Source organism: Adiantum capillus-veneris, chromosome 14 (assembly GCF_014529385.1).
Source record: "Adiantum capillus-veneris isolate H3 chromosome 14, ASM1452938v2, whole genome shotgun sequence".
NCBI lineage: Eukaryota > Viridiplantae > Streptophyta > Polypodiopsida > Polypodiales > Pteridaceae > Adiantum > Adiantum capillus-veneris.
The window spans coordinates 88,111,097-88,124,560 of NC_140944.1; positions in this window are offsets into that span (position 1 = coordinate 88,111,097).

Sequence of the window (13,464 nt, forward strand, 5' to 3'; positions counted from 1 at the left end):
GAGTCCCCCCAAGCTTGCCCTGGTCGTTCTTTCCACCTGTACCGTGTAGTCAAACTCTTGCAGACGAACTAGCCATTTAGTAATGCTAGCAGAACATCCATGTGTTGTAAAACATAGGGAAACATCTCATCCATGGTTAATCATCCATGGTTAATCATCCATGGTTAAAGTCACAAATTGCCTAGGCAGCAAATACGACCAAAACTTTGTAGTTGCAAATCTAAGAGCTAGGACTAGGTGCTCCACATGGATGAAACCTTTCATTCCTGTTGTCATCATTTGACTAGAGAAGTAGATTGGCCTCATGAAAGATGTCATTGCATCCTTCTGGAGTAGTACATCCCCCAAGAAGTCATCACCCACACTCGAGGTGACATAGAAATTTTTGTCCCACTTAGGCAGTGAGATAGTTGCTAGGGTGGCTAAGACCTCCTTTACCTTGTTGTAGTTATGTTCTCTCTCCTCATCCCGTGTGAAAGTTGATCGTTGAGTGATCTGTTGCAGTGGTAGAACCAATTGTGATAGTAGATGTATGAATCTACTCAAGTATTGAGGAGGTCCGGGGCGGGAAACAAGAAAGGCGACCTCTAAACATCCCTCAAGGCTCCCGTGCTGCTCAATTGGGGCAGGGGCAAACACAAGCACAAAAAAACAACAAACCCACAGCCAAACCCAAACAAGATAGGGGCACCACCTAGTCATGCTATGCGAACTAGGACGCAAGAGAGATTTTGGCACAACCAAGAAGATGCACCACACAACACACACAAGCAACCTCACACCAAGACACACACAAAATGGACGAGAGAGAGCTAGAGCAAAGGGAAGAGAGAGAGAAAAGGATCTTGCGTAATACCTTATTTGTGACTTGCAAATGGAGATGGTTCGTTATGATGCTATCGTAGAACTTGTACAAAACTCACTCAATGCTTAGTGATTGCTAAACATTGCCAAAACACACACACATTGTCTTAGGGTGTGGGAGACCTCTCACCACAATACCCTCTTACAATGGACACAAAATTGGCAATGAAAAACACACTAAAACACTTCCTAAAATCAAGATCAACCGATAAAAACTCAAAATACACAAGTCACCTTGAATTCATCAAACCGTATTGCACTAATGGAAGGACGAAGATTTCATCGTCGAATCACGCCTTTGATGCACCAAACCTCAATTTATTGATGATGAAGGAGCATATACAATAGTGGTTTTGAGATTTGTGGAACTCACGCTCTCTCACTTGCAATGTGTAGCTCAAAGGCTTCTCTCACACCAAGAGTGAGGCTCACAAGTGGTTGCTACACCTAAGTCTCTCCTCACGTATAGAGTGTTGGGGTGCTATGTGAGATGTTGGAGGTTGTTTTACAAGAAGGAGAGGGGCCTATTTATAGGTTGGAGACCCCTCATTAAGATTATTAGAAATCCTAATTTACAAGCTAACAAATCAGGATTATGATTTTTTTTGAATATTAAAACATTGCGGGCCTTCTTTGTCTGCTTGAGACATGGATGTGGGCTCAAAAGAGAGCATTATTGATGGTAGATAAGGTGAAAGTAAAGTTTTAAGTAAGGAGAGAGAGAGAGAGAGAGAGAGTTACTTTGTACATGTCTTGAGGTGAGGCGTCTTTTATGGTTAGGTCAATGATATTTTGTGTTAGTATGTTAGTGGTTAGTGTTAGTAATCACTAGAAAGTTAATGTTATATTTACAATGGGTAGAATGGGGGATTGGTTGAAGTAAGATGGTTGAATGAAGTGAGCAAATACTTGTGATGGTGAAGCTTGAAGAAGTTTTGGACTTACTTGTGCAGGTTCTCAAAATGATATCGATCTTCTTCTTCGTCTTCCCTTCTTTATGCCACCGCCGCCAAGGTTGATTATCGTGATGAAAATGGTAATTCCGTTGATGAGATCTCTTGATTTGCAGAGGTTAATCATGGTACACATGCTTAATTTATGTATATATATAAGGGTTAAGATGGAATTGTACTTTGGAGATAATAGAGAGAGGCATAGAGATGGTGTATGTACATGTGGAGCTCATATGAGAGCTATGGAAGTAAGTGGGGAGGTTAATGGTGAAGAAGGTCAGGGAAACCATTGAAGGTGGAGGTTTGAGTGAGGGATTGAGAGGAATGTGTGTGTGTGTGTGTGTAGAAGTGTGGAAAGAGGTGAGAGAAGACTATGGGCTACTTGTGAGAAAAGTGGGCAGACTCGGGTCCACTCAAAATATCATATCTCACCGCTGGTAGCTCCAAAAATCATGAGAAAATTTGAGGTTATTATTTAGAGTGTGGGCTACATTTTCTCTTTTGACTACCGCCCCAAATTCGAAGTTGAGATAGGTGCCAAAATTCTCACTAAAAAGCCTTTTTTTATGCCTGCAAAAGTCTTTTAGTGGCCCCCTCCTTTGTTGAATTTGTACAATGCATCCAAGAGTGAGCCCCTCCTTTGTCATATCATAATACAAAGCATCCAAGTTGCCCTTGACCCATGCATAGAGGAGGATTATTGGTGAATAAAGAAATATATACATGGTGGGACTAGTGTATGGACTATTCATGGACTTTAGCTCAATGAGCACATGGTGTTAGAATAATGAGTAAAAATAATAATAAAAATATGGAGGAGTTATGGATATGGAAAGATATTGGAATCATATGATACGGTCCCTCTTTGAATTATTTTGGGTGAAAGAGGAAAAGGTATGCAAGTAAATAATATAATAAACGTGACCAATGAGTAGAAATCAATTTTTTGTTTTCACGAGGGTGAGGGTGAAAATGTGGGAGTGTATTGTATAAAGGAAAAATATAAGGTTAGAGTATGTACATATTGGCAAAAAATATACTTATGGTGTAAGAGGATGAAAGAAGGTGTATATAGGTTTAATAAAATACACACCTAAGTAGAAATATTTAAATAAAATACCAAAGTAATTATAAAAATCCCTATATTTAATCTATATATAGAATGCAATGTTTACACACAAATGGACCATAATATTTTTTTATTTTTTTGATTTTATCTATTTTTTTGGCTCAACTAGCCTAGTGACTAGCTAGTTGAGGGTTTTTAAGGAGATATGGGAAAAGTCCCGTAACTCACACACACCTATGTACAGTGAAATGGTAGGGATAGCCATAGTGTTTGGGTGAATTTGGTAGGGTGAGGTAGCTTACTATGGAAATTACGCAGAGCTAAAAAACGGCTATCATTAGCCCCCTCCCTAGATAATGGTATATTCATGTACCATTTATCCGATCATACAACATGTAGATTGTGTAACGTCTATCTTTGTCTGCTCTCATCGTTGTATGATTAAGAAAACTTGTGTGATATGAAAGGTTCGTAGAGCCAATAGCAGGATGTAATCAAGTGACTGAGTAAACCTCCTCCATTGAGAAAGTTTCCATAAGCACCCCCGAGGATCAAAGATCTTGAAATATCTTTCCCAAAGCGAGATGTATGGTATGGAATCACTTACTGATTTTGATTGAAGAAACTTGTAGATTTTACTGTTGTCCATCATTGCATCTATCACTATGAATGTGATATAAAAGATTGGTTGCTCTTCCTCCTGTGTAAAGTTGATGTATCTGCTACGATCTTCAAGAGCTTGTATGAGCGAATTCCTGAATTGTAGCTCATAAAATTCATTCAACCTGGGTAGGCTCACCAAGTCAAAAATTCTATGACCTTCATGATTTAGGAAAGCTTGATCCATGCTTCCAGCTACTATTGGAAGATATTGCAAATAGTTTACCACATAAGTAGATAATAGACGAAGGTTTCTATTGCTTCCAACACATTGGAAGAGAATAGATTTTGGTACTGATTGATGAAATGTCCACATGTAGCAATCAAAAAGTTTTTCATCTATGATGAAGACCAGAAGCATCACAATGTGCGACCTCCATACACCAAAGAACCAAATGAAGAAGATTTGGAAACATCCGTTTATCACCAAGTATTCATGTCCTCTTCCGCTTAAGAAGGTATGGTGTCCCCGATGAAAGGTATATGTGAAGAGAGGAGAAGTTGACCTTGAAGAGGTGAAACCCAATATGAAGATGATTGGGGCTTCAAAAGCTTGGATTTCCTTGCTAAGAGATTGTCCCATGAATGAAGAGCCACCCACTAAAACACCATTGGAGAGAATGATACCCTTCTGAATGTTTCCTTTTATTATTTTATCTTTTACTACTCTCCCATGTTCTTCATCCCCTTCTAAGCCCCCCCTTTGGCAAGGTTGTAACTCCTCACATCGTACCATTTCAAAGGTTGATGGATTACTGTTTGATTTTGTGAAACATTTGGCTTCTTGCATGATAGGTTCCTACATGATTAATATACATGGGTCATACCAATGCTTTTCAACATCCTCAAACACTTCTTGAAGATTATCCTCACATGGATTCAACTCGCACTCTTCTAATTTGTTTTGGATTTGGCATTCCATGTACACAATCATCTGTTTATGATCAATGTGGTCTATGATCTCCCCACCTATGATTTCATCTTCTTCTTCACTCTCTTCTTCTATACAAGATACACTCTCAGAACATTCCATAAGATCAAGGTTACCTTCAAGGTCTTCATTCTCCATAGAGTCATGTTTCACAAAAGCTTTGTCTGCTTAGATTAGAAATTGATCCTCCGCCAAAGGGTTGGATATATCCATTATTGAATCATCAATGCCATTTGAGATATCTTGTGTCAATTTTTGCATGCTTGTGATAGAGGTAGAAGAAAGAGATTCCACATTTGAATCTTAGCCACACACTTTAGCACTTGAATAATCAGCTAGCATGTAAGTAACTTCTTCAACATATGTCGGAGTAGAAGGAGACAAGTATGGCAAAGGAGATGACTCCTTGATAGAAACACTTTCATGATGGTTGGTTCTTCCAGCATGATGGAAACCATTTTTGATGTAGAAGTACTTGTGAAACTTCCTTCGGGCAATAGTGACCGCTTCTTCAAAGGTAGAGGGTCCACTACAAGTAACCTTAGTCTTTAGGAAAGTAGACAAACCCGAAATAAATTGATCCATTTTTACATAATCTGGAAATGTAGAACTAAATCCACATCCTTCCCATTGACGAGAAAAAATATCCTCATAAGCATAGTAGTCTTCACCATGTTGTTGAAGTCTCCGTAGTGAAGCCCATGCTTTCTCCGTTGTTGGAACTTTAGAGAATCTGGCCTTCAAAGCTTTGTAAATTTGGGTATATCCATCTTCAATCTGAGAAGACATACTCCAAAACCATTGCTCAGCGTTGCCTCTAAGGCATAGCAATATAAAATCCCCTTTTCCAATGTCATCCCTTTTACCAAGGATATGACAAACCATTCTAAAATCAGCAAGAAAATCATCAACATCTTCTTCTGGATTTCGAAAGAAGATTGGGATATCATCAAAGGTATAGCGTGTCATAGTCTCTCAATGCTAGAACCACACAAAGATTAGTTCCAAACAATCATCAACTAACTACACAAAGTTTTGAAAGGTCTTTCAGCATGAATTCTAGATTCTTATGTGAAAATGATTTTTTCCTTTCTTATGTTATGCATAATCCGAACCATATTCTAGATCAGTTTTTGTTTCATGATTCATATAATCTACTTGATTATGCTGAAATTCAAGCATTCATGCAATACAACAACAATAAGTACACAATCTCTCCTCAGTGGGGGCACCAATTTGAGGCAGTCCGGGTTGGGCAACAAGAAGAGCGGCCTCTAAACACCCTTCGAGGCTCCCATGATGCTCAATTGGGACTGGGGAAACCACAAGCACAACAAAACAACAAACCCATAGCTAAACCCAAACAAGATACGGGCACCACCTAGTTATGGTATGCGAACTAGGAAGCAAGAGAGATTTTGGCACAACCAAGAAGATGCACCACACAACACACACAAGCTACCTCACACCAAGACACACACAAAATGGACCAGAGAGACCTAGAGAAAAGGTAAGAGAGATAGAAAAGGATCTTGCGTAATACCTTATTTGTGACTTGCAAATGGAGATGGTTCGTTATGATGCTATCGTAGAACTTGTACAAAACTTACTCAATGCTTAGTGATTGCTAAACATTGCCAAAACACACACACACTGTCTTAGGGTGTGGGAGACCTCTCACCACAATACCCTCTTACAATGGACACAAAATTGGCAATGAAAAAACACACTAAAACACTTCCTAAAATCAAGATCAACCGATAAAAACTCAAAATACACAAGTCACCTTGAATTCATCAAACCGTATTGCACTAATGGAAGGACGAAGATTTCATCGTCGAATCACGCCTTTGATGCACCAAACCTCAATTTATTGATGATGAAGGAGCATATACAATAGTGGTTTTGAGATTTGTGGAACTCAGGATCTCTCACTTGCAATGTGTAGCTCAAAGGCTTCTCTCACACCAAGAGTGAAGCTCACAAGTGGTTGCTACACCTAAGTCTCTCCTCACGCATAGAGTGTTGGGGTGCTATGTGAGATGTTGGAGGTTGTTTTACAAGAAGGAGATGGGACTATTTATAGGTTGGAGACCCCTCATTAAGATTATTAGAAATCCTAATTTACAAGCTAACAAATCAGGATTATGATTTTTTTTTAATATCAAAACATTGCGGGCCTTCTTTGTCTGCTTCAGTCATGGATGTGAGCTCAAAAGAGAGCATTATTGATGGTAGATAAGGTGAAAGTAAAGTATTAAGTAAGGAGAGAGAGAGAGAGAGAGAGCGAGAGTTACTTTGTACATATCTTGAGGTGAGGCGTCTTTTATGGTTAGGTCAATGCTATTTTGTGTTAGTATGTTAGTGGTTAGTGTTAGTAATCACTAGAAAAATAATGTTATATTTACAATGGGTAGAATGGGGGAAATGGTTGAAGTAAGATGGTTGAATGAAGTGAGAAAATCCTTGTGATGGTGAAGCTTGAAGAATTTTTGGACTTACTTGTGTAGGTTCTCAAAATGACTATCGATCTTCTTCTTCGTCTTCCCTTCTTTACGCCACCGCCGCCAAGGTTGATTATCGTGATGAAAATGGTAATTCCGTTGATGATATCTCTTGATTTGCAGAGGTTAAGCATGGTACACATACTGAATTTATGTATATATATAAGGGTTAAGATGGAATTGTACTTTGGAGATAATAGAAAGAGGCATAGAGATGGTGTATATACATGTGGAGCTCATATGAGAGCTATGGAAGTAAGTGGGGAGGTTAATGGTGAAGAAGGTGAGGGAAACCATTGAAGGTGGAGGTTTGAGTGAGGGATTGAGAGGAATTTGTGTGTGTGTGTGTAGAAGTGTGGAAAGAGGTTAGAGAAGACTATGGGCTACTTGTGAGAAAAGTGGGCAGACTGGGGTCCACTCAAAAAATCATATCTCACCGCTGGTAGCACTAAAAATCATGAAAAAACTTGAGGTGATTATTCAGAGTGTGGGCTACATTTTCTCTTTTGACGACCGCTCCATATTCGGAGTGGAGATAGGTGCCACAATTCTCACCAAAAAGCCTTTTTTTATGCCTACAAAAGTCTTTTAGTGGCCCCCCCTCCTTTGTTGAATATGTACAATGCATCCAAAAGTGAGCCCCTCCTTATTCATATCATAATACAAAGCATCCAAGTTGCCCTTGACCCATGCATAGAGGAGGATTATTGGTGAATAAAGAAATATATACATGGTGGGACTAGTGTATGGACTATTCATGGACTTTAGCTCAATGAGCACATGGTGTTAGAATAATGAGTAAAAATAATAATAAAAATATGGAGGAGTTATGGATATGGAAAGATATTGGAATCATATGATATGGTCCCTCTTTGAATTATTTTGGGTGAAAGAGGAAAAGGTATGCAAGTAAATAATATAATAAACGTGACCAATGAGTAGAAATCAATTTGTTGTTTTCACGAGGGTGAGGGTGAAAATGTGGGAGTGATTTGTATAAAGGAAAAATATAAGGTTAGAGTATGTACATATTGGCAAAAAATATACTTATGGTGTAAAAGGATGAAAGAAGGTGTATATAGGTTTAATAAAACACACACCTAAGTAGAAATATTTAAATAAAATACCAAAGTAATTATAAAAATCCCTATATTTAGGCCATATATATAATGGAATATTTACACACAAATGGGCCATAATATATTTTATTTTTTTGATTTTATTTATTTTTTGGCTCAACTAGCCCAGTGACTAGCTAGCTGAGGGTTTTTAAGGAGATATGGGAAAAGTCCCGTAACTCACACACGCCTATGTACAGTGAAAGGGTAGGGATAGCCATAGTGTTTGGGTGAATTTGGTAGGGTGAGGTAGCTTAATATGGCAATTACGGAGAGCCAAAAAACGGCTATCAGTATCTCACCTTTTGTAGAAAAGGGACCAATTGACGTGTGGTTGTTGGTGAAGGTAGTGCAATGAGTGCTGACACCTTACTTCGATCGGCTAAGATACCCTTAGCTGAAATTTCATGGCCCAAAAGAATGACTCTACTTTCTCCAATGTGGCACTTGTCTACATTTAACTGCCCACCTAGGCTTTGTAGCCTTGCGAAATCCTCAATTACCTTTTCTAAGTGTGAAATGTGACATATCTTTGGAATGTGGCAGGCGTATTTGTGAGACCAAATAACATAACTCTGTACGCAAAAAAACCCCATGGCATAATGAAAGTGGTTTTTAGCTGATCTTCCAAAGCTATCCATATTTAAAAATACCCGGAATACCCGTCACACACGGTGTAGCATTCAGAACCAGCTACTTCATTGAGAATTTCATCCAAGAAAGGGAGAGGAAAGTGTTCTCTCTTTGTGGCTGCATTTAATGGCTTGTAGTCGATGAAGACGCTCCACTTACCATTCTTCTTGGCCGTCACTACTATGGGCAACACCCACTCCGAGTTTTCCACAGGATAGAGGAACTCTGCTTCCAGTAGCTTCTTTACCTCTACAAGGAGTGCCTTTCTTGTATAACCCCCATCCGTCGTAGCTTTTGCACCACTGGTTTTACCCCTTCATTTAGCTTAATATGATGCTCCACTACTGTAATACCTATGATTCTTTCATAGTTGTCAATGAAAAGGTCAATAAATACCATCAACATTTGCAAAAATTTATCTTTCTCTTCAATTGTTAACTTCATAGACAGCATACTCTTCAACCTACTTTCTCCTAGGCCAAGTGATTTCATTAGCAAGATAAGAGGGCCTCTTTATTTGGCAGTTTAAGGAGGTCAAACCTTTAGTATCAAGAAAGTAATCCAAAAGAAAACTTTTGAATTCAAACAGGCAAAACGGCTAGTTTATTTGAACTCAAAGTTTCCCCCCAAAATGGAATTTAAAATCTAGCCGGTAAAACCATATCGTGTAGCATATCTATAGAAAGAGTTTGACACGTAGATTGTAGATCTATGATCTCCGCTCAAATCGGAGATCATATATGGGAGTTATGGATGGCCAAAAATCATAAAATTTTCCACCTCCTTTTTGGGTGGAAAAGTGCATTCTTTGAGTACTCTTACACATCTCTTACACACCCACCATTCTTGCACACATGGCGTGCACCTATTTGTTAATTTGTTAATCACCTCCATAAGCTCATGGAAAATAAAGAGGCCCTCCTACACCCCATTCTCTTCCTAATGTACTTTCCTCTTTGTTGCTTTTCCCTTCTAGTGACGGGTCGCCAATTGTGCTTACCCTTTGTAGATTCTTCATGATGATGCCCATCACATTGATGGAACTGGTGCTTTCATCGGTGGAAGTGGTCTCGTCCTCAGAAGTGGAAGACTGACTAGTGGTCTCATCTGCTGATGTCTCTAGGTCTATCTGTTTTTGCTTGCCGGTCCTCATGCCCTAGTGGATTGTTTCCCTTTCTTACCATTCATGCATAGGAGACCATTGCCCAAATCCTACTTTGCCTTCATGGCCTTCCCAAGATCAATGGATAGACCTCCCCCTTAGTTGGAATAAAAAAAACATCAACTTATACCTCAGTGTTATTAAAGAATTTTATCTTCATGGCACTTACCACACCTTCACATTTTACTTTTGCATTGTTCTCCATCTTTGCCTTGCATGGAGAAGGCTTATCAACCTTGATCCCTAGTCGAAGCATCATAGCTTCACTCATCACACAAATTTGTGCACCACCATCAATGTAGGAGTTTCCAACCCTCTTACCCTTTATGCTGACATCGACGATTGGAAGGATGTCATCCATGTTGCAACCCAAATTCTTTCCGCCTACTTTTGCTTTGGAGTGCCTTGTACTTCCCATTTTGGACCATTGCTGCCTTACCTTTGGCACGAGATGTAGCAGTGACGGGAGCAAAGCGAACCCCGAACCCCGACGGCCTCTAAAACAACGGGGACCAAATGGCGCGCCTCGAGCTTCTCATGGTAAAGCAAATAGGGGGCACCACCTAGCTTCAGCGGCTAGGATGCAAACAACACACCACCATAACAAAGTTTTCATCCAAGAGAGATGGATGCTTGGGAGTAATGATGAAGAGGAAAGGGATTGAGATCAAGTGAGAGAGAGAGGGTGAGGGAGGGGTATAGCGGCTTAGTACTTATGCACCACAAAAGGATGGCGAATCCGCACACCCTTCACACATACACAAGCTCACTCCAAACACAAGGCTAGGTGGCGATTCCGCACACCTCACACGGGCAAAACATTGGAAGAAAACATACTGACAAAACCTCAAGCTTTATTTAGAGAATAAGGTGATGAAATGGGGGAGCATAGGGTAGGGGAATGAGAAGGGAGAGCCTGGTAGAGCACATGGCGGATAGGTGGGAGTTGATGGCGAAGACTCGCACGAGGGTTATGGCCATCATCCTTCATTTAGTTTCCCTTCATCTTCCATAGCCCAAGGGTGTAGAGGTCATGCTCAAGACGAGCATGGTGATTGCGGTGATGGTGATGCTGTGGGTGTGTGTGTGTGCACTAGGCACACACAGTGCATAGTGTACTCTTTGGTGATGGTGTGTGTCTTTTGTGTGATGGTGACCCCACTTTATATAGGGGAGGAAGGGGGGAGAAATTCTAGAATTTAGAAATGAAGAAATCATTATCTACATAGGCCATGTGACTGTGGGCCCCACTTGTCTGGCTGTGTGTATATGTGCCAGAACAGCAGTCTCATGAGAGAGAGACTAAAAGAGAGAGATGGGTTGATGAAAAAAAGCGAGAGGTGACATGGAGAATAAAGTAATTACAAGAGGGCAGAGAGGGGAGTGTGTTCAGAGGTGAATCTGTGTGCAGATGTGTGTGAACACAAGAAAAATCAGGTAACCATCGGGTGGGGATGGGTCTGTGGGCACCTTTTTCAGTGAAACTGAGTGTGTGTGGGTGTGGGGGAGGTTATTTAGCTACAAGACAAGAGACATGGCGCCCTTTAGAGAGAGAGGGGGGTATTTGGGTCATGGGATATGATAGGAGAGAGAAAGAGGGGGTGGGGTATATTATTTTGGAAGATAGGGTAAGTTGCATGTGAGTTAGGGTGCATTATTGGTGAGTTATAATGCATTATTGGTGAGAGGTGGGGTAGCTTGAGGGGAGAGAGAAAGAAGAAAGGACAAGGGGAAGAGAGAGGGGGTTGACCTTTTGAGTGGAGGAGAGGAAAAGGGACACCCGGCGGGGCAACAATGAAGAAAAAGGAGGCAAGGTGGGGATGGGCTACCCCGCAGGCATGAGGTGGCCTATTTTACCTTTCTTATACATTTACATAATCATACTTTATTTTTTTACTTACTTTTTCCAATGCCTTTTATCACTCCCTCCCTAAGAGGGGGTTTTCATGGGGTGGGGACGAGAGAAGAGGGGTATGGGAGTTTGGCTTGTGAAAATCCCCCATCATTAGCCCTCCCCTTTTGGCTAGAGGCATTCATGTCTCTAGCTCATCTATTTGATCATTATCATCGGATGGTGTGTCCTCATCTGGAATGTCAATTGGTGGAGCCTGGTCAAATCGAAGAAAGTAAGGTTTAAGTCGCTAACCGTTTACCCTGGTTTTATGAAGTTTTCCATGAGCCTCCATAAGCTGGTAGCTTCCATTGGCATACTTTTTCCTGATGATGAAAGGACCTTCCCATCGGAGTAGGAGTTTCTTATCCTTGCGCGTGTCGAAGCGATTGTCGTAGCGGAGCACCAACATTCCTTTCTTCAATTCTTTTTTCCAGAGATGCATCTTTAAAGCTAAGCCGTGTATGCTCTGCTTGTGCTGCATAATAATTTATTGCTTCTTCTCTGTCCAGCTGCAGTCTTTCCATGTTGATGATGTGATCTCTCAAATGCATGTTGGGCTATTGAAGCTGGCTTGCCATTACTCTGAGACTTTGTAGTTGCACTTCAATGGGCAAGATTGCTTCCTTACCAAATACTAGATGATACGGTGTGAATCCCAAGGATGTACAAAATGAAGTTCTGTAGGCCCATAAAGCTGGTAGTAGATACTTATCCTAGTCTCCAGGATGATTGTTCACCTGCTTGGTAATAATTTTAGAAACCATTCCATTTACCTTTTCAACTAGGCCATTACATTGAGGGTAATATGGTGAAGAGTGCCTCCTTGTAATGCCCAGTTTCTGCATTAATTCTCCTACCAAGTCTGCTCTGAAAACTAGCCCTCTATCAGAGATGATCTCTAAAGGTGTGCCAAACCTACAACATATGTGCTCGTAGATAAATTTAGCTACATCTACCGCTGTGATTCTAGTGGTGGCTGTAGTCTCTGCCCATCTAGTCATGTAGTCGACCCCCATGATAATGTAGAATTTTCCTGAGTTGGCCCTAGGTAATGGCCCAATGGCATCGATACCCCATTTTTCAAATGGGCCATATGAGAGAATAGGTGTCTGTGGTTCAAGCATAAGTGACCTAGTGCCGGCCTTTTGACACAACTTACACGTTTTGCACCAATGGTGTACATCACGGTTGAGGCTAGGCCATATGAAGCCTGCCTGCAAGATTTTCCTACTTGTTATGTTTAGGGCAAAGTGACCACCACAAACCCCATCGTGACATCTAGGAATTACTCCCGTGATTTCGTGAGAGAGAGGGACCTTCCTGAGTATTTGGTCCTTGCCCTTACAGTACAAACCATCATAGATGAGTCGATACCTTGTGGCCTTCCGCGTCAGCCATTGCTTCTGTCCCTTTGTTAAATCTGATGGGCATTCCCTTGTTTCCAAAAAATGCATGATGTCAGGCAAGGCATCACTGCCTTGGAATAGAGGGAGCTTTAGTTTTATTGCTCCAACCACCACTTCCTGTAGTCTTTCACTTGCTAGGGCATCTGCTTCTTGGTTTTGAGCCCTTGGGATATGGTGTATTTGAACTTCTTCAAACTTACCCAACAAGGTTTTTACACCACTTAAGTGAGTCCTTAAACTAGAATTCTTGCATGTCCATGCTCCATTTAC